General features: G+C 33.6%; 1 long non-coding RNA gene across 1 annotated transcript in view; it reads left to right on the forward strand.

The window, feature by feature from the left end:
• Positions 1-18,279, forward strand: part of LOC138820315 (uncharacterized) — a 51,456-nt gene extending 33,177 nt beyond the window's left edge. Inside the window, exon 3 of the long non-coding RNA XR_011369830.1 lies at positions 18,108-18,279. This is a non-coding gene — a long non-coding RNA (uncharacterized lncRNA). The remainder of the gene's footprint in view (positions 1-18,107) is intronic.
• The last annotated feature ends 1,898 nt before the right edge of the window (positions 18,280-20,177 follow it).

Here is a 20,177-nt window from a genome sequence, read left to right on the forward strand (position 1 = left end):
TTAACTCATTCCTAAATTAATTTTAGTTGTTTCCAGTATTCTCTAAAGACATTTCTCTATGTATAATATCTGGGGTCTTGTGTTTTTCCAAGGTACAAAATATGAGTGACTAACAAACATCTAGATATCTGTGTAGAATATTGGTCCACCTGCTCAACAAACTTGTATGTAAATTCAAGGAATACAGGTCAGTCAGAACATTCTTGTAAAATGGGTGTAGCTTCAGCCTTCAAACTAGTTTTGAAACTTATTACCACGTTTAGTAGTAAAGATAAAATAGTTCTACTATAAGAGCAGATACATAGAAGAATGTAAGAGATTTGCAAAAATAAATTCTTAGTTTTATGATCAATAGATATTGAAAACTATCCTATCACTTTATGAAATAAAAATAAAATCTTAAATGGGTGTATTGACACTATTTTCTCTCGAGATTTAAAGAATGATCTTAGACTACTACCTCAAACCTTTTTTGTTTTGTTTTGTATTTTTGTCATTCATGGGGCTTGAACTCTGGGCTTAGGCGCTGTCTGTGTGCTCTTCCGCTCAATGTGAGTGCCCTACCGCTTGAGTCACAGAACCAGATCTGGTTTTCTAGAAGTTTATTGGATATAAGATTCTCATGGACGTTTATGCCCGGGATGGCTTTAAACTGTGATCTTCAGATCTCAGACTCCTCAGTAACTAGGGTTACAGATATGAGCCTCAGGAACCCGTCCTACCTCCATCCTTATACAAAAAATTAAAATAAAAATGATTATCAAACTAAATGTGAGATGTGAAAACCTATAAATCATAAATGTAAATTTTCATGACATTGCATCACTAAGGATTTCTAAAAATTTGACATGGAAATCATTAGTGGCTAAAGAAAAACAAGAATAAACTGGATAATATCAAGTGATAGCTTTTCATAATCCAAAGGATACTATAACCGAAGTGAAAACATATCCAACAGATACAGGGAACATATTTGTTAATGCTACAATATTTCTGAATCTTAAGTATTTTTATATCTTCTAATTCTATATAAATTTTACTTGAATAGGATATTTCTTTGAAGAACATATATAAATTAATAGTCAATAGGAGGATCATATGAAATAAGTTCTTCTTTAGTTTCTAAGAAAAAAGACAAAGAAAACTCACTAGTATGACCCTAATATAAAAAGATGACACAAAATATAGTAATGCATTTGTGGAGAAAATGATAAACTCTACATAGGAGAATGATTTGTATAATACTGTGATCATTTTAGCAAGCAAATTGCAAGTCTTCAAAAGGTCAAAGAGAATTGTATATTATCCAGCCATTACACTTCTATGTATGTATTAAAGAGAAGTAAAAAACTTGTTTGGACAGGGAATGTAGTTTATTGACAGTGCACTTGAATAATATGTATGAGACCCTGGAAATAATCCCCAAAAACAAATGTGAAAAGACACACTATAGAGGATGTATGCTGGAAAATTCCTGTAAGTGAATTTTATATCAATTTTAATGTCGGTTCTAAAATTTACAGCATTTCTATTTGAAGAAATGCAAGTTTGTGAAAATTAGGCTTGGAAAACCTATTATTGTACAATTTACTTCCAAAGCACTAAAATGTATACAATAAAAGGAGATTATTTATTGATGTGAATTTCATGTCAGCAAAAAAATAAAACTATTGTTAAAAACACTTCACACAAATTGCAGAATACCTAAAAAGATGTTTTCAGTGTTGGCTAAAAATTCCTTGTTAAACTACAGCGTTTAAAACAAAGATGTGATTTCTGTGTACTTTGAGTTTTTTTGATCCGGTGTTTTTTTTGAGTTTATACAGAGATAACTCAATCAAAAAGTGTATGCGATAACTGTAATATCTAGGAATAATGCATCACTTATAAGTAATTGATAACCTTTTCTGGAAGAAACTTTTAGCAAATGACAGATGACCCAAATCTATGCATCTGCATTCTATGAAAGTCATATGTTACTTCCTCAATCCAATTGTATTCTCTACTTTGTTAGGAAAAAAAAAACTATTCTTAATGTAAGAGCCAATAGCAGTGAAAAGAAACAAAATACATAATCATTTTAATTTATTTGTGAAAATAACAAATTAAATAAAACAATTCCACTTAAGTGACTCCAATATTAGTACCTATGAAGATGTTCCTGAATATCAATATCCATTGAATTTTTGGAATGTTAATTTCTACCAACATATAAAAACTAGAACAAGAAAACAAATATAGTCTTAGAGCAAACCAGCCTTGGAATAATTTTTTTAATTGTTTTGACATTACAAAAGAATTGATCCCCTGGGAAGGGATGTGAGGGGTAAAAAAAGGAGGAAGCTGCAATGCTTGATAAGAAATGTACTCATTATCTTGCCCATGTAATTGTAACTCCTCTGTACAGTATGTTCACAATAAAAAATAAAATTTAAAAAAAAGCAAGTCAAAGGAAAAAAAAAAGGAAAAAAAGAAAAGAAAAAAAAATCAAAAGAATTGATACCATTAAGAAAATGATTTTTTCCTATGGAAATCAATTAAAAATGTTTATTATTTATTATAGCTCAAATACCAAACAAGATTATTTTTATACAATCATTACAAATATCATTTTATTACTATAGTAAAATAAAATAAAAGACCAGTCCCAATATATTATCATTATTCTTAATTCCTAATCATTACCTAAATATCTTAAATTAAATAGTCATGTCTTTAACATAAACTTAATATTCTATAGTTTTTACTTAACATTTTCCAGGGGCTTGTATTCTTGTTTCTAAGAAATGTTCACAGCAGTTAAAAGGTGCTTTTTTGAAATTAATGTGATATATATTGTTGTTGTTTGCAAGGCCTGGGCATTATCCCTAAGACTTTTTATGCTCAAAGCCAGCATTTTACAACTTGAGGCACAGAGGTAACTCCTGTTTTTAGTGGTTAAATGGAGATAAGAATCTAACAAATACTTTTTTGCAGGGGGAGGAGGGTCCAGTCATGGGGCCTGAACTCTGGCCTGGGCACTGTCCCTCAGCTCTTCAGCTCAAGGCTAGATCTCGACCACTTGAGACACAGTGCCACTTCCAGCTTTTTTCTGTTTGCTTATGTGGTGCTGAGGAATCGAACCCAGGGCCTCATGCATGCAAGGCAAGCGCTCTACCACTAAGTCACCTTCCCAGCCCCCTAAAAAGTATTTTCCTGTCTGGGCTAGTTTCGAACACAATTCTAAGATCTCATTAAGCAGAATAGCTCAAATTACAGGCGTGAGTCACTGGCACTTGGTTGATGTATTTTTTTAATTTTAATTATGTTTTAAGATTTTTGTTTCACTATAATGTACATCGTTCTACACATAAATTCATATATATGTATATATTTCTGATGACAAATAATCTCTAAACTGTATGTCTTTCTTCATATAATATATATATATATATATTGCTGAAGACAGACTTCCTCTAAAACTTTTATGCTACTATTTTTTGACCTTTTTCATTTCAAAGATATACAGTCTATTGTTCCAAATGTTTCGTAGAATAAAATAACTAATATTTCAATAGAATGTAGAATCTATTACTTTCAAGGGAATTTTAGATATACACATGATATTGCAGTAATATTTACAGTATGTTACTTGAAATAATTCTGTTCACACTCTTAAATATTTGTGTGTAGTGGTGGGGAGAGAGGAAGTTAATTCATTCTGGTTAGGAATTTGCAATACATCCAAAATCTATTCCATAATTTGGTATATACACATAGTCAATCTACCTGTTATGGTTTAGTTTTTTTTTGTTTATTTATTTGTGCAAATCTTTAATATGGATGCATGCACAGTGGTAACATTAAAAATATTAATCCAGATTTTCGGATATTTATGTTTCTCTTGGGAAAACTAATGAGCTCCCAGATAATGTCCATACGGAGCCTTTCAATTCTAATATCACAGTTTGTCTTAAAATGCTTTAAATTCTACACACTCTAATGTGGACACAGGGTCATATTATGGAACTTTTCTCTTCAGAGAGTGAGCACTACCCTACTGCTTAATATGGACAATATACCTTCATACATAGACTGGGCATGTCAAAGAAGAAGTGTTAGTTGAACAATTTTCTTAGCAGTTTTTACAGATGAAATGGTAATAGAACAACGATGAACTCAAAAGGAATGTGCAAAGAAGACAAGGGCACAAGGTAGAATGTGCCACATGCTGAAGTATATTTTCAAATAATGTGCTCAGGTGTGAGGGTGTGTTCAAAGTACAGATTCAGACAATGTACTAGGATATCTTGGGGGGGGGCAACTGCTTTAACCTCTTCTGGGATAAATGTACAAGAACAAGCCCATAACTCTGACTCTACTCAGCCACATCATCATCAACTAGGGATATTTTCCACCTGCAAAGTGAGAAAAAAAAGGGCTCATCACAGTTAGTATTCAGGTTGAAGCAATGGCAATCACATAACTTTTCTTATAAGTTTTCAATTGTTTTGGAGCATTAAAGTAGGAAAAAGCCAAGTAATTATTTTGCATGTACCTAAATTAAATGGCATGTATTCTACTGGTCTCTCTTTGATAGTTATAGACTATGTCTTTTTTACTCTATCTTGGGACAATGATCTGCTGTCAGTTATTTTCTTCCTGTCCCCTTCTTTTGTCCTTCTACTTACATAATTATTATTTAAAGAGACATACTTAAGCCTGCATTTCTAAATTCTTCAAAATTATCTGAACTACTTTATACTTCTGGCAGCCTCCTATATCTTTCTCAAGGGAAATATTTTTGACACTACCATTTTATCCTCTATGATATTGGATAGCTTCCTGCCTAATTCAGTGCAAGATATACATAAGACTCATCCAGATTTCTCAAAAATCGTACCACCATAAAATCTTATCTTACTTAGAAATCATGCTTTTAGAATGTCTGGGGAAGTGGCATCTCTCATTTTTGAATGACCCTAAGTGATACTTACATGCAGTCATGTTTTGAACCAATATGCCACTCAGTAGATGAAAGAATTTACAAAATGGATTTATGTATGCTCGGTGGAATTCTATACTTCAAATTCATACGGAGCTGGAAAGTCTTGGAAAAATCCCACGAAGTAAAATAACCAAGACACAAAGAAACAGATTCCGTGGTTTGCTCATTTTTAATAAGTAGGAAATGTCTAGGATAGTAATAGCAGTTGAGCAGAATTGCTCAATAACTATATATGTATGACCATATAAGATGATGATGAGAAAAATGGAATCCTGGATATGGGAACAGAATTTTCTGTTTGTGGTTGTTTTTAATGTACTATGTGATTTCTTTTTTCTTTTGTGTTTTTCCTTTGGTTTATCCCTGTTATATTTGATTTCAATATCCTGTGTATTGTATATACATTTATCTTAATTTGGCAAGGGAAGAGGAACAACGAAATGGCAAGACTAAGAACAAAGGGCAAACCAATGCAATAGCAATACTCACAAAAGAACATGTTGGAAATTTACATTACAACTATGAGGGGTATTGGGCTGAAGGAAAACTGTGAGAAAAATGAGGGAGGGGGTAAAAAGTTACACATGTTATGTATTCACTACCTTATAATTACTGCAACCCCTTCTATATATCACCTTGACGATATAATTAAATTAAAAATTAGCTGTATAAAATATAATATTACTCTATTGGTATAGTAAATATTATTCTATGTGTATTACCTTTTAAAGAAATGAACATTTTTGGCTGCTAATTTGAATTAATTACCCCTTTATCAGAGGGTCATCAACTTGAATATTATCAAACTATACAATATTTTCAGTATTTTGAAAAAAAGATTGTTTTAGTATTGTCTCATACTAAAACAAAAAAAGTTCAATTCTGTTGAAACTCCTAACTTTTAAAACGGAATAATTGTTAAGAGGACAGAGTATATATGTTTTTCAACATTCCTATGACTACTAACTACTCATTTTCAAATTCTGAACATGCCACACTAGAGACATTCAAAACAGTACCTGTTTGCATTTTATTTAATTCTGCAATAAGTGCAGTTTTCAATGGAGCCTTACATATTTAAATTCAACAGAAAAAATAGCCACAGTCTGGTAGAAGGTAAAACTATGAAGTATCTATATTAATTCCTCAAGAGTAAAAATTTGTCCATCAAAGTAAGCCATCATTTCTATAACCATCAATCCCAAGTTTTTATGCCATAAAGTCATCCTAGCCCCAAAATTTCCAACTTGTAATGTGCACCTTAAAATTCCTTAAATTCACAACATGACAAGCATATAACTATTGTAAAAAAATACTACATTTCTGCTAATGTGATGCCCTTCGTATTCTTGAAAGAACACTACACTAAACTTGCTGCATCATTTTCCACCCAGTGTTATCCTTGAGATCAGAACACTTGCAAATATTATTTACAGTTATATTTTTTATCTATCATAGATATTCAGGAGATCTGAATGTCTGAATATTAAGATCTGAAGACTCTGGGAGGACGGTTCCTTAGATTCTTACCTCCAATAAACTGCTCACGAAAAGCCTGACACAAGTGGCACTGAGGTTCAAGTGGTAGAGCAGTAACCATGAGCAAAAACAGGCTCAGGGACAGTGCCCAGGCCTAGAAGTTAAGATGTCACACAATTACTCTCTTCATACCATGTTACACCAAAGTCTCAAAAAGTTGCTCTTTTGGTAAATTTATAAATTAATAGCATCAATTTGTTGTCAACTTTATCTAGATTATTCACATTATCATGTTACTTATGAACTGTTGAAATTAACTGTTAACTAAGTTCTAATTATAGCTTACATGAAAGAATATTTTAGGCAAATAGAATGCCAGAATCATTTGTGAATTTGTAAATTAAATCTTCTACTTAAAAACAATTTTATAGTAACCTATAGAATATTAAATTACAAACAAAAATATTTATTTTAAATCTAAATTATTATTTAGCCAGGTCTACAAAGTCCTACTTTAAATGAACTTTCCTATTTCTCTAGACTTAAGCTTTTGAAATCCTTCATCATTTCTTTGGAATCTAACAGAATGATGGTTGCTTTTTCAAATTCTTGGTAGGGAATCATGAGGTCTTTTGCATCTAGTAATGTTCTGTAATGAAGACGACATTTAAACACAACTGAGGATTATATATGAGTTGCATTTCAATAGGAAACTTGACTTCTCAAAACATATTGACAAAATTAGCCCATACTTCCAACTGTCTATTCCTTTCTGGCTTATTTTTTATTCCTTTCTTGGTTTGTTTTATTGAGACAAAATTATACTACCTATTCCACTGAAAGTATCACTATGTCATTCCACTCTCTAATCACCTGTCTTAGTCTGAGTGCTAGAATTCCTGGCTTATATCACATTGTCCTACCATAGTTTTTTGATTTATTTAATCTAGATACAGACTAGCAATTCTGAACTTCTCCAATAATATTTTCCACTAGAATGATGGCTGAGGCTGTTTATGTACTATTTTCAAAGATGTTCTAACATTTGGCACAGGATATGAATATTTTCAGGTGCACTGAAGGGGTCTCTGATTCATTCCACTCTGGATCCAATCCCTTTATTAATGATGACTTAACTTTCTTACTATCTCCGTTCCCACCTATGTAATATTCTCAAGCTTTTTGGGGAAATTTCACTTGAGGACTTTCAAATATTAAAAATTATCACTTGATTTTCTTTTTATTCAGGACATATTTTCTAACTTTTCTACAGAATCTGAGAGTTGTTCCATACGTGTGTTTGAACATATAAGTGCATCTGTGTGTATGTGCGCATTTGTATGTATATATGTATGCAAAAACCTCAACCTCTGGCTGGGAAGGTGGCTCAGTGATAGAGTGCTTGCCTTGCATGCATGAGGCCCTGGGTTCAATTCCTCAGCACCACATAAGCAAAAAAAAAAAGCTGGAAGTGGCGCTGTGGCTCAAGTGGTAGAGCGCTAGCCTTGAGCTGAAGAGCTGAGGGACAGCGCCCAGGCCCAGAGTTCAGGACCCACTACGGGAACCCCCCCCCCAAAAAAAAAAGAAACCTCAAGCTCTTCTTCAGCAATCTTGCTCATAACTAGCATTCCATCACTTGAGACATTATTCTAATGCATCTTTTGGCTGGTTAATTATAGTGTTTTGCCCAAGCTTGTTGCAAACTGAACTTCCCAGACTCCTTTACATTCTTAAATTTTATTTCTCCAGGGGTATCAACTTTTGAACTGCAACCATTTTTGTGAGTGTAAAATCTAAGCTGTTTCCCATATTTTTAAATCGAGTTCATATAAAGATAGATGAACCTACACATTACATATGCTGAGTATACACTGATAGAAATGTGATCCTAAGCAGGGTTCAAGTGGTTCATAACTGTAATCCTAGGTAATTAGGAGGCTGAGATCTGAGGATTGCAGTTCAAATCCAGCATGAGTAGGAAAGTTTCTGAGGCATTTATCTCTAATTAACCACCAGAAAACTGGAAGTGGTGTGGGGTTCAAAGGTAGAGAAAAAGTTTTGAGCTGAAGAATAGAGGGACAGTGCCCAGGCCCGGAATTCAGGCCCCACTACCATCAAAAAACAAGAAAGAAAGAAAGAAAGAAAAGAAAAAGAAAAAGAAATGTAATCTTAGCCACTAGTTCATTGCTAGTATAATTCCTGCTCTTGACATGGCCTTTTTTCCAGTTAAGTCCATGGTCTTATATCTGAATTGCTTAGAACCAAAATTATTCTTTCATTCTATTTTTCACAAATTTGAATGATTAGCTATCATGATTTAGAGCTAGTAGAAGAAGGAGACTGGTCTCATCCTTCGTGTTCCACTTAGTAGTAATGCTTTGTCTATGTCACTCCCATAGATCTACATACTGGCGTTGGCTTTATTATTTGAAAGTTGTCTTATTTTCAGAGTCTTCTATAGAGTATTGAACCATTATACTTAAATACAGAACTTCTCTTTCTCCTATTCCTATTTTTTCTCCTTCTGTTAACTTATGTACACTTGGATAATAATGCACAACACACTGACAAAAAATGTTTCTGAGAACCTTCTTCCCACTTAAAATAGGTCTTAATTTACAGAGCACTTAGGAAATTTGAACTTAATGTACTCCAGGATAATGTTTTACTTTTTCATGTTTTTTATTGTGAAAATGGTGGACAGAAGGGTTAGAGTTACATAAGTAAGTTAATGACTACATTATCTAACGAGCATTGTTACCTCCACTTTTGTCTTTCCCCTGCCATGCCTTTTCTTTTTTTTTCTTTTTTTTTTTTGGGGGGGGGTCCGGTTGTGGGGCCTGAACTCTGGGCCTGGGCGCTGTCCCTCAGCTCTTAAGGTCAAGGCTAGCGCTCTACCACTTGAGCCACAGTGCCACTTCTGGCTTTTTGCTTATGTGGTGCTGAGGAATCGAACCCAGGGCCTCATGCATGCAAGGCAAGCACTCTACCACTGGGCCACCTTCCCAGCCCCCTGCCATGCCTTTTCTCCCCACCACCCCAACTTTCCCCTCCTATCCCCAAGTTGTAAAGTTCGTTTTCAACGTAGTGTTTTGTTCGTCTCATTGTTACAACAGGTCATACTGTATCCTTGTTTCACTATTTTATTTCCCTTCCCCTCCCTACATTAGAAAAACGTATGTGCAAGGTCACCAACATCAAACAGTGGAAATGGGTTATATCATGGAGGAAGAAAATAGAAGAGAAACAAAAAAAGCCACATAATATATGTTAGATACATTAAAAACAATATTAAAAAAGAAAAAAAACACAAGTTGTGTCCCTATTTTGGGGCTCATTTCACTTAACATATTATTACATGGCCATATGTACATGGATAATGTTTTATAAGCCATGTAAATTCCATATTTTCTTGTTACTAAGTTGTCTCTGAAACACGTGTTACCTCATGCCCAAAGATGTCTTTGTGCTATTTCAATGAAGCCAGAAAACATTCACTTTGCCTGGAGAAGCACCGTAGATTGTTACTGAAGTAATTGGAAGGAACTTTTACAGGAAGTAGAAACTGAATCCAGGAGAGAAATTGAACATAGAGAAATGACAAATTTCAAGTTAATTTGTGTTGTCCTTTTACTGTACAAGAAAATAATCCAAGGCTTGAAGGAAACTCTGTCCCTGACTTTTTCGAGTTTGCTCTTTATTCATAAAACTTTCTGTAGACTTCTAGTTGAGAGTATTACAAAAGGAAACAATATGCCATTTGAAGGCCAGCATAGAAAAAATGGAAATAACATTGCTGTACAATGTTCTACTGCCAAGAAACAAAGACACGGAGGTTTTAAAATGACTTATGCATGGATGTTTAAGTCCTGAGATGATTCTCTTGTTGTAAAAGTCAGATATCATTCCTTTCTTCTGGTCCTGAGTTCGCCATATCCATAAGGATTCCATAAAGCAGGATACAGTGAGTATGATCAGCAAAAGGAGCATCTTTTCAAACCAGTGCTTTAAGGATGGTTCCAAAGAAATATGTGGGGTTCTTTGTTTGCTTTTTTTGTTTCTTTACTTTGTGCTGCTTCTGGGGCTTGAACTCAGAGCCTGGACCCTGTCCCTGAACAATTGTCTTTCCTGCCCACCTGCCCCCAAAGCTAGTACACTACTGCTTGAGCCAAAAGTCCACTTCCGGATTTTTTGGTGTTTAATTAGAGATAAGAATTTGACAGATTCTCCTGCCTGGGTTGGCTTTGAACTGAGATAGTAAGAAAGCTAAGTGACATCAACTGTATGGACTTCTCTTTGGAACCAAGAAATATTAGATTAAGATTATTATAAAGGTAATATTTGACCATTTTTAAAAGAAGAGAATACATCCAGCAAAGAAGCCATAACTTAAATAATTCAGCAAAAGTAGGTGTACTGAATCATATTGGAAAAAATTTTCTGCTTGGGAAGATTTCTATTCACTTCGTAGTTCCTTTTGGGAAAGCTTAAAGTATATTTGACTATTTTGTTGGTTGTGGGGCTTGAACTCTGATCCTGGGCATTGTTCCTCAGCTCTTGAGCTCAAATTGAGTGCTCTACCAGTTTAGATACAGCACCACTTCCTGATTTCTGATGGCTAATTGAAGATAAGCGTCCCATGTACCTTCCTGACCATGCTAGCTTTGAACCACAATCCTCTGGTCTCAACCTCTTGAGTAGCCAAGATGACAGTTGTGAGCCACGAGCACCCGGCTCATATTTGTATTTATGTGCACTTAATGACACTGTAGACAAATAATGGAAATTTGAATCAAATGATGACATTTCAGCTTTTCAGAAAATTTGAGGTAGCAATAAATATGTCCTCCTTTTCCATGTTGTTACATTAAAGACTCATGAGCTATTGGACTCTTACTTTAGCATCTTCTGATGTCTGTGGCGGTGGACTTAGTATAAATAACTGTTAGTAGAGAAATATAGAAAGACTGAGATTTTTAGAAAGCAATGGAAATCAGATAGGAAAGAATAACAAAGAATGGCATTCAATTTATCACACAGAGATTAAGAACTAGCCTAAGTGATATAGAATGCTAAAGGTAATGAGGAGTAAGCTTGGTTCATAGCTAGTTCTTCAATAATCAAATATGGTTCCCTAGAAGAATTTCTGGTATAATTTAGTTATTATTATTGTGAGGTCTGCTCCTGGATGGCTAGCAGACTCTACCCTCCTCTCAGCAAAGTCTCCACCCAGTACCTGTGTTAACTAGGCATCTAGGAAACCTGGAAGAGGTCACATCTGCATCTGCTGAGGTCAATCTGAATTTGATGTGGCCACACCTTTCTGCAACCATACCCTAAATAAGGCCTACCCCAGGCCCAGATGCCCTCTCTCTGCTCTTTTCTAGATCTTTCTCAGCTCTTTCCTTCTCTTCTCTTTCCCAGCTCTCTTCTCTTTTTCCTAGCTCTCCCTTTCCCACCTCTTTCCCAGATACTCTCTTTTCTAGCTCTTTTCTCTCTTTTCTAGCTCTTTTCTCTTTCCCAGCTCTCTCTTTCCCAGCTGTTTCTCTTTCCCAGATCTCCCAGCAATCTTTCCCAGGCCTTTCCCCACCACGTGGAGGACCAAGATGGCCTGGTGCCAGCTGGAACGAAGAATTCACCTACTACTTGTCTGAATACCACGTGCATGGTGCTGTTCTTGCTCGGCTATCTCTTTTTTTAAAAAAAACTAACAATTCTCATTTATTTCATCCATCTGGATTTATTCCTTCACTTCTATCACAACTATTAATTAGCTGGTGCCTTTTTGGTGCCATTCTGACCAAAAAGATTTCCAATTCTCACTTAGACGACCCTTCTCATTGTGATTAGCAGTGACCACTCAAAATCTTGGAATCTTTGAATTTCCAGGATTAATCTTCACTTGATATCTAAGCACATTCCGGACATTAATTGCCGTGACTTACTAACAAAATGTTTTTTTTTTTCTCAACACAGCCTTCTAATATAGGTAAAGTACATGAATTAAGAACTATGATTAAGTCATTATTGGAAAGAGCAATTATATATTCAAATATAGGTTCTTTATTTGGCATTTACTAGCTAAAGATTTTTTGCCAGTCCTGGGGCTTGAACTCAGGTCCAGGGAACACTTCCTGAGATGTTTCTTTTCTTTTCTTTTCTTTTTTGCTTAAGGCTTGCACTCTACCACTTGAGGCACAGCACCACTTCCTTTTCTGTTTATGTGGTACTGAGGAATTGAACCCAGGATTTCTTGCATTCTAAGCAATCACTGTACCATGAAGCCACATTCCCAGAGCCCTAAATGACTTTCTTAATATGGCATTACTTTTTCATTCCATTACTATGTATTATAATTTAGGCTAGGTGGTAGAAAAGGAAGTGGAAAACAATACTAAGTCCAGTAAGGCTAACATTCCTATCACCCTAAAGAAGTACAGTGTTAAGACCTGCAGGACTCATAGGGATGTTGCATGTTACATTATTATATAAAAAAACAAAAATTCATCCCTGACATACACAACATTATACTTACACTTTTAAGTTCAAGAGCCAAAAATCTAAACCTTTTTATTGATTGGGTGTATTTCCTGGGAAGGAAGAAGGAGAATGTAGAAGGTGAAGTTGGAAAAATATGTATATTGGCTCTTAGTCCACATTTTTTGCACTTTTACAAAGTGCTACTGACGAACTCCACATCTACTTTAATATACTGTCTGCACAAAATGCAGAAAATGAAGACATTTATTCTGGTGGATAGTCACATATATTAACAAAATACAGTTCTGGAAAAAGAAGTTACCAGTATAAAGTATTGTCTATAAAATCGTTTCATGTCCTAGCAGAACAAAATGTATCATTGAAATAATTAGTGCAGCTTTCTTTGAGATTTTATGCTCTCAGAGTATTAAGATGTTCTCTAATTCCAGTAACATGGAAGCATAAAAGACATGATTTGAAGATCTCAGTAGTTTTAGAAACAAAAGTACATAATAGTTTCCTTCCTGCAGAGATATGTGATGGCAAGTATGACTGATTGTATTATAGTTCTCTTCTTTTTCCTCTTTATCTCAAGTATTGCATATCTTGGCATATTAGTCTGTCCTGTATCAGCTTACTGTAGGTGAGATTTACCTCTACTCTGCAATGTCAAGATGGGTCATGTGACTTACTTCGGCTTACAAAAATGAACCAGAAGTGGTCAAAGGCTATTTCTAGAGGAAGATTTCTATCCCATTGTCTGTGTCTAAGAGCTAACTTCTTTACCCTTACCGATAAAAATAGCATATTTCTAGAGGGAAACTTTTTTCAACTTATATACTGGAAGAATATGGCATGTAAAATTGAAGCAAAACTCAAACACAGCAAGAATTAAGCGAATATTAGTATGTGATATTAATATGTTAGTTTCTTACCATTCTTGTATGAATACAGCACATCAGAATTTAACAAATACTAAACAAGCACTAAACAAATAGATAACACTTCCTGTTTGATGCTATTACATTTTTTAAATAAATAATCATTCTCTATGTGATCACGTGGGGTTAACTCTTTCTATAAATGTGTTTAATCACTCTAGAGTACTGTATCTAACATCCACAATCATTATCAAGAACTTCTGATTGAGATGAGAAAGAAATACCTAGATTTCTCGCTTCTCTTTTCCTCTTCTCCTTTTTCTAGTGAGAATTCTCAGCCTTTCTCCAAATTCTCCTATTAATAAAGAAAGAATAACACATTGTGGATATCAAGCAAAAGGCTTCAAAGCCAGAATTTTATTCTTTCAGAAATAGATGAAATAAATCAGAGTGGCTCAAGGAAGAAGAAAAGCATGGTTTTTCCCTTTCTGGCTTCAACAATAGAGACTGAACACTACTCTAAACATCTAATAAACAATATTCCTTGGCTAATTTTTAAAAAATATTCTTTTTTAATAAATAATAATTTTGACAATTAAAAAATTTAAAATATGTAGTAATTTGATGTTTGCTTTTAGTAGGCATGAAATAAGACTGCATTAACATTGTGTGAGTTGAGAGGCTAAATTTTATCAGAATCCAAACAAAATGAAAAATATATGATGTTAAGAAAATAGCTTTTAGGTAAATTTTCAACATGAAACACAGGGACGTCTTTTTTCTTCTTTTCCTCTCCACACTTCAATAAGCAGTTCATGTAATTCAAATAGCTGTGTTTCTTTCAGAAATATATTATACATAAACAAGTTAAAAGATGAGAACTAATATTGGTGGTGCATTCTTTAAAAATAGCAGTCAAATAACTATTAACCATAATTCCAAAATAATAATCAAATGCTCTTGAAAAGAGAAGATTGTAAGCAGAATATACAAAAAGTGAAAGTGCCAGAACTGCTTCTGCAGCTGCTGTCTGATATTTAAGATTTCTAGTAAATGACAATTTTTAATCAGGATTAAATGCTTTCAGGAACCAAATTTTTTCTAGTTATATTTTATTGAAGAAATATGTTGTTCAAAATTAATGAAAGGGTAACAGGTAGAAAGAATGCTTACACACTCATTGTGGTAGGCAGTAAAATACCTTCCCAAAATACCTATAGTCCCGAAATATCTAATCAATCAAATGTAGATTTATATTTTATATATGTTTGTAAAATAATCACCTTTCATTACCCAAGGAACACTAATTTGAATAATTATCAGATGGGCAAAAATACTCAAAAGTCCCAGCTGTAGTTCGAACGGGACATCATTAGGTAAGAATCATCAGAAAGATGTAAAGATGCTACATTAGAAGATTAAGGAAAAGACAAGAACAAACATACTGAAGTTTCTGGAAATCAGAACAGGAAGTAAATGCCTTTTCCACTAGATTCACCTGAAAAATATTTTAGCTCTGTAGGAGGCTCTATTTTAATCTAGTGAGACTTATTTTAGATTTCTGTCCTTTAGAAATGTAAATGGTAAATACGGATTATTCAATACATTTATCTTGTAAAAATATTTTACAGCAGATTTGGTGTAGTAAGCTATATCAACCAAGCCTTTTCTTGATGCAACTACAAGGATACCACGAATCCTAGTTTCTGAGAATAAGAAAAAGTTGCCACCAGCTTTTTACACATGTATGATGTACATACTACTAAGGGCTTGGAATTAATGAAGTCTTGAATTCCTAAATAATATTTAAACAAGAAGCTCCCTATCTTCATTTTCATATTTGGGGATCACTAAGTACCAAAGTTATGTAGAAGGTTAGGTTAAGAATATAGAAATGAAATCTGTCTCCTGTTATTATAAAGATAATTTATGTTATTTTGATTTACAGTTTCTAAGGTAATAAAATTAAGGTAAAACCGAAACAGTAACTCAATCTTTTCTCCTTCTTAACTTTCCAACAGAAATTAGAGAATCCAGTAAAGATAAGCAATCCCAGGATGGTATAGGATGTTATAGGATCACCAGATGTTGAAAAAGAAGTTAACAAAAATGGGTCCCATGGAACAATGGTAAAAAAAAAAAAAAAAAAACTACACCTACAGATTGTGATATAGCTAGAAAATAGTTTGCCCTATACTAAGTCTTTGACATTTTAGCTACTTTCATCTCTTAGGAAATGACTACATTAATACTCAAGGGTTTGCAGCTTATAACCCAGCAACAAATAATGCTTCTAAATGTAAACAAGCATGATACTAAGAGTAACCAAGGCTACTTGCATTGCTATAGCTGATAAGGTAGAATGATCTTGGGGAATAGTCAAACAATCTTGAACTTTTTCATATCTTTCCTCTTCTCCAACACAAGAAGTCCTAGTCTAGATATGTAAATTTTCAATAAAGGATTTTTATATTTTTTATCGTTCACATTAAAGCAAATACACTTTTCCTCTTTGCAAGCCTGACTTTGAAAGAGTCAGACCCTCACCATATTTTATAGACAAACGTTTACTGCTTTGGCTTAGTTGTTTTCTTGCCTTTGGGTGCTGCTCTCTATTATTTTGGCAACTACATAGAAAAAAAAGATAAATCCATTTTACTTATGTTGGATTGTTCAAAGTCTAGCTGTCTTCAGTTTTCTTTTTCCTTCTTCACTGTTAATTGAAGTTCATTTATTCCTCTTTAAATGATAACAAAAACGTGATACTTTAACGTATATTCTCATTGAAACCAGTGAATACAGGAGTGTAGGCGATTGTTTTATAATTGTTTCAAATATTTTCCTTAGCTATTTTCATTATTGCCTTTGTTCCTGTCTTCTAATCAGGAACACAAGGTTACACAAAAGATCTTCCTAAGGAATAGGATGTTAGGCAGAAAAAAATAGATATATAATTAAAGGTTTTCATCTCTTAAGAGACTGAAAAGCTCAGAAGACATTGTGTTATTACTTGTACAGTTAAGATGACTTGAATGTTTTGGTTCTTAAACTAAGTGAAATGCATGTAAAATGTTACAGGTCTTCCAAAAAATGATTATGGTTTATATTTTTCTGCTTCATTGAGATGAAACCTCTTACAAGGTTGGAGAGACTATTTATTTTACGGTAGAAGGTTTAATGTTAGAAAGCCAAGGGAGATTCCTAAAAACACACTGCCTATCACATATCAGTTAAATATACTTATGGCATATAAGTATATAAACATACAAATATGAATTGAGTGAGAAATGTGTGATTTACACAATTGATTCAATGACATTTAAAACCAGAGTTCACTTCTCTACGTTTATATAAACTAGTATATCTAGTGAGAATTTAAAGATTTTTTATAATACATATTTTAACATTTATACCAAAATATTAGTTTATTTGTAACTTTATTTTTAATTTTTGTCAGTCATGGAGATTGAAATCCTGACCTGGACGATGTCGGTAAGGTCTTCAGCTCAAGACTAGTGATCTACCACTTGAGCCATAGCCAGTTTTCTGGTGGGTCATTGGAGATAAGAGTCTTATGGTCTTTCCTGCCTAGGCTAACTTTGAACCATGATTCTCACCTCTCAGCCTCCTTAGTAAATAGCGTTACAAGGATGAGCCATTGGAGCCTAGCCACAGAATTATTTTTTACACATTTATGAAATATGGAGTGATATTCCCATTCATTTATATGTTGTTTAATGATCAAGCCACATCATATCCATTAATTTCTGCATGTAACTTTTCTTTATGGGGAGAATGCTCAAAAACTTATCTTCTGACTGTGATGAAATATGTATTCTTAAGTATAATCACTTTGCTTCTTGTAGTATAAAATTAATATATTTACTTTTAGTCATGGAAGTTTGCTAATTAAAGTTATATAAAACATGAATTGTAAAGTGAAAGAAATTCATAGTTCCTTTACTTGTTTAAAGAAAATAATTATGCATTTTTTCAATTATATTTCTTTGGGAATATGTAGCATTCATTGATTTAACTGTTAAAATTGATAACAGTTACATTATATCAAGTAGATTCAAACTTGTATTTGAAAATTGCACACTTAATACAAATAGACTTCACTTTCTTCTAAGACATAATTAAAATAATAGTATAGCAAAGCTTGGTGTTAGTTGTTCTTGTGTAGAATCATAGAAACTCAGGAAGCTAACACCTGAATATTTTAGCTCAATATCAGTCCAAACAGACAAAAATGTGAAAAGTTTTCTCCAATTATCCAGCAGGAGGCAGAAGGTGAAGATGTGGCTCAAGGAATAGCGTGTCATCAGCCATGAGCAAAAAATACAAGGGAGACCATTAAACATTGTGTTCAAGAACTAAAAATGGCATATACACAAAAGACAACAACAAAAAAGTAGTATGAGCATCAATAATGAAGACAACATAGTAGAAAAGATCATGAGAAATGTTGTGAAAACATCTGGAAGACAGACATTATTAGAATTTTGATTCATGAGAGGTAAAAGTCACAGTATAATTTGGACAATCTCATTGTAGTCATATGTGTTGAAACATGGCTATTGGGTAACATGTGAAAGAGCAGACTGCATTACCTGACATATCAGACTTCGTCTGTAACTATGCATCATCTCACTCTGCAAAAATCTAAAATCGTGCTTGTTAATTTAAAAAGAACCTCATGTTAGAGACTGTTTGGTCCACACAGAATGGGGTCCTTATTTTGAGGCTTCAGACCAGTGCTTTTTTTTTTATAACCACCCCTGATTTACCCATCTTCCCTGGTGCAGCTATACCTTACTAAGCTGGCACCAAGCCAAGGCTTTGAACTAGACCTCCCTGCCTTTTTACATTTAGAAGAATTATTTGTTGCTGGGTTATAAGCTGCGAACATTTGAGTATTAATAAAGTCATTTCCTAAGAGATGACAGTAGCTGTGTAAACAAACCTAAAATGTCAAAGACTTAGGATGGTGAAAACTAATTTCTAGCTATATCACAATCTGTAGGTGTAGATTTTGTTTCCCATTGTTCCATGGGACCCATTTTTGTTAACAGATCGTATTTTGCTGTCTTTTCATGAGAAATCATAGAGGTGATGTTTTGCCTCTTATTCAATTATATCTAATATTTTAAAGTAGATTTGTCCTAATATAATATTAATTTAATCAATCATTTCATTATGGCGATGTTGGTCTGATTTTTCTCCAGTAAATCTTATCGCTTACCATAAATGAGAACATGTGTTTCAGTATCCTATTAATATAACAAAATGCATTATAAAATTAACTTAAAAGGAGGAAAGATAAATCTTGACTTCTGATTGTATACATTTCATTGTATGTTTCTTATCCTCATTGCTTTGGATTGCTGGTGGCACAGTACCCCATGTCAGGAATAAGTGATGGATTATTTGTATTCATGGAAGCAAGGAAGTAAAGAAGAGGTGGAATAGGAGTGGGGGAAGGGAGAAAGAGGAGCAGGGGAAGAGGGAGAGGGAGAAGGAAAAGGAGAAGGAGAAAGAGAATTAAAAGAAGGAAGAGGAAGAAAGGACTTTGATCTTAACATCCTCTTTGATCACAAGTTCTCAGTGACCAAATCTTTATGACTATGCCCACTTGAAAGGGTTCATCTCTTTATTGCAACATAGTGAAAGCTAATTATTAATCCCAATCCTTTTTGATTTCAGATTTAATTTATTGCGTGGTGGATAGATACATCTATACAATTGTGATAACTTCTGTTCCTAAATATTTACATGACTTAATCAGAGAAGCTATTTGGCATAAAGGTGGTTTGGTTATACCATTGCTGGAGAAATGAATGAAATATTTAGAAGTACAAATACTTTTTATTTGACAGATAAGGAAGCTTCAAGAGATTTCATTTTTGACTTTCAAAAATGACTATTTCATCTAACTCATAATGACTTGAATTTTTCATAATTTTATGGCATTTCCATTCAGGTATGTGTCATCTATAGTGAGGTTCTTTCTTTCTAGTTGAAGGAAAAATAAATACTATCATGATCATTTATTTTTTAGTTATTCTATAGAGAGTAGCTATTCAAAAATAAGTTCTATTAAAGTCTGTTGGAATAATTGGATAACTGATGGAATATCGTGCTTTAGTTATCTCATATTGAGATTGATTCATTTCTAAAATCACTATTGACATATAATACATGAAATTCAGTGTTTCTCTGAAATGACTTGTTATTCAAACCTTAGAAATACATGACAAATAACTGAGATTTTTATATACCCCAAAATTTATGAATCTACTTTTTTCTGTCAAATATAGCTTATGTTTAAAGGAAGAGAAAATTAAATG

The sequence above is a fragment of the Dipodomys merriami genome, unplaced genomic scaffold (genome assembly GCF_024711535.1).
Source record: "Dipodomys merriami isolate MVZ:Mamm:240054 unplaced genomic scaffold, mDipMer1.0.p SCAF_86, whole genome shotgun sequence".
NCBI lineage: Eukaryota > Metazoa > Chordata > Mammalia > Rodentia > Heteromyidae > Dipodomys > Dipodomys merriami.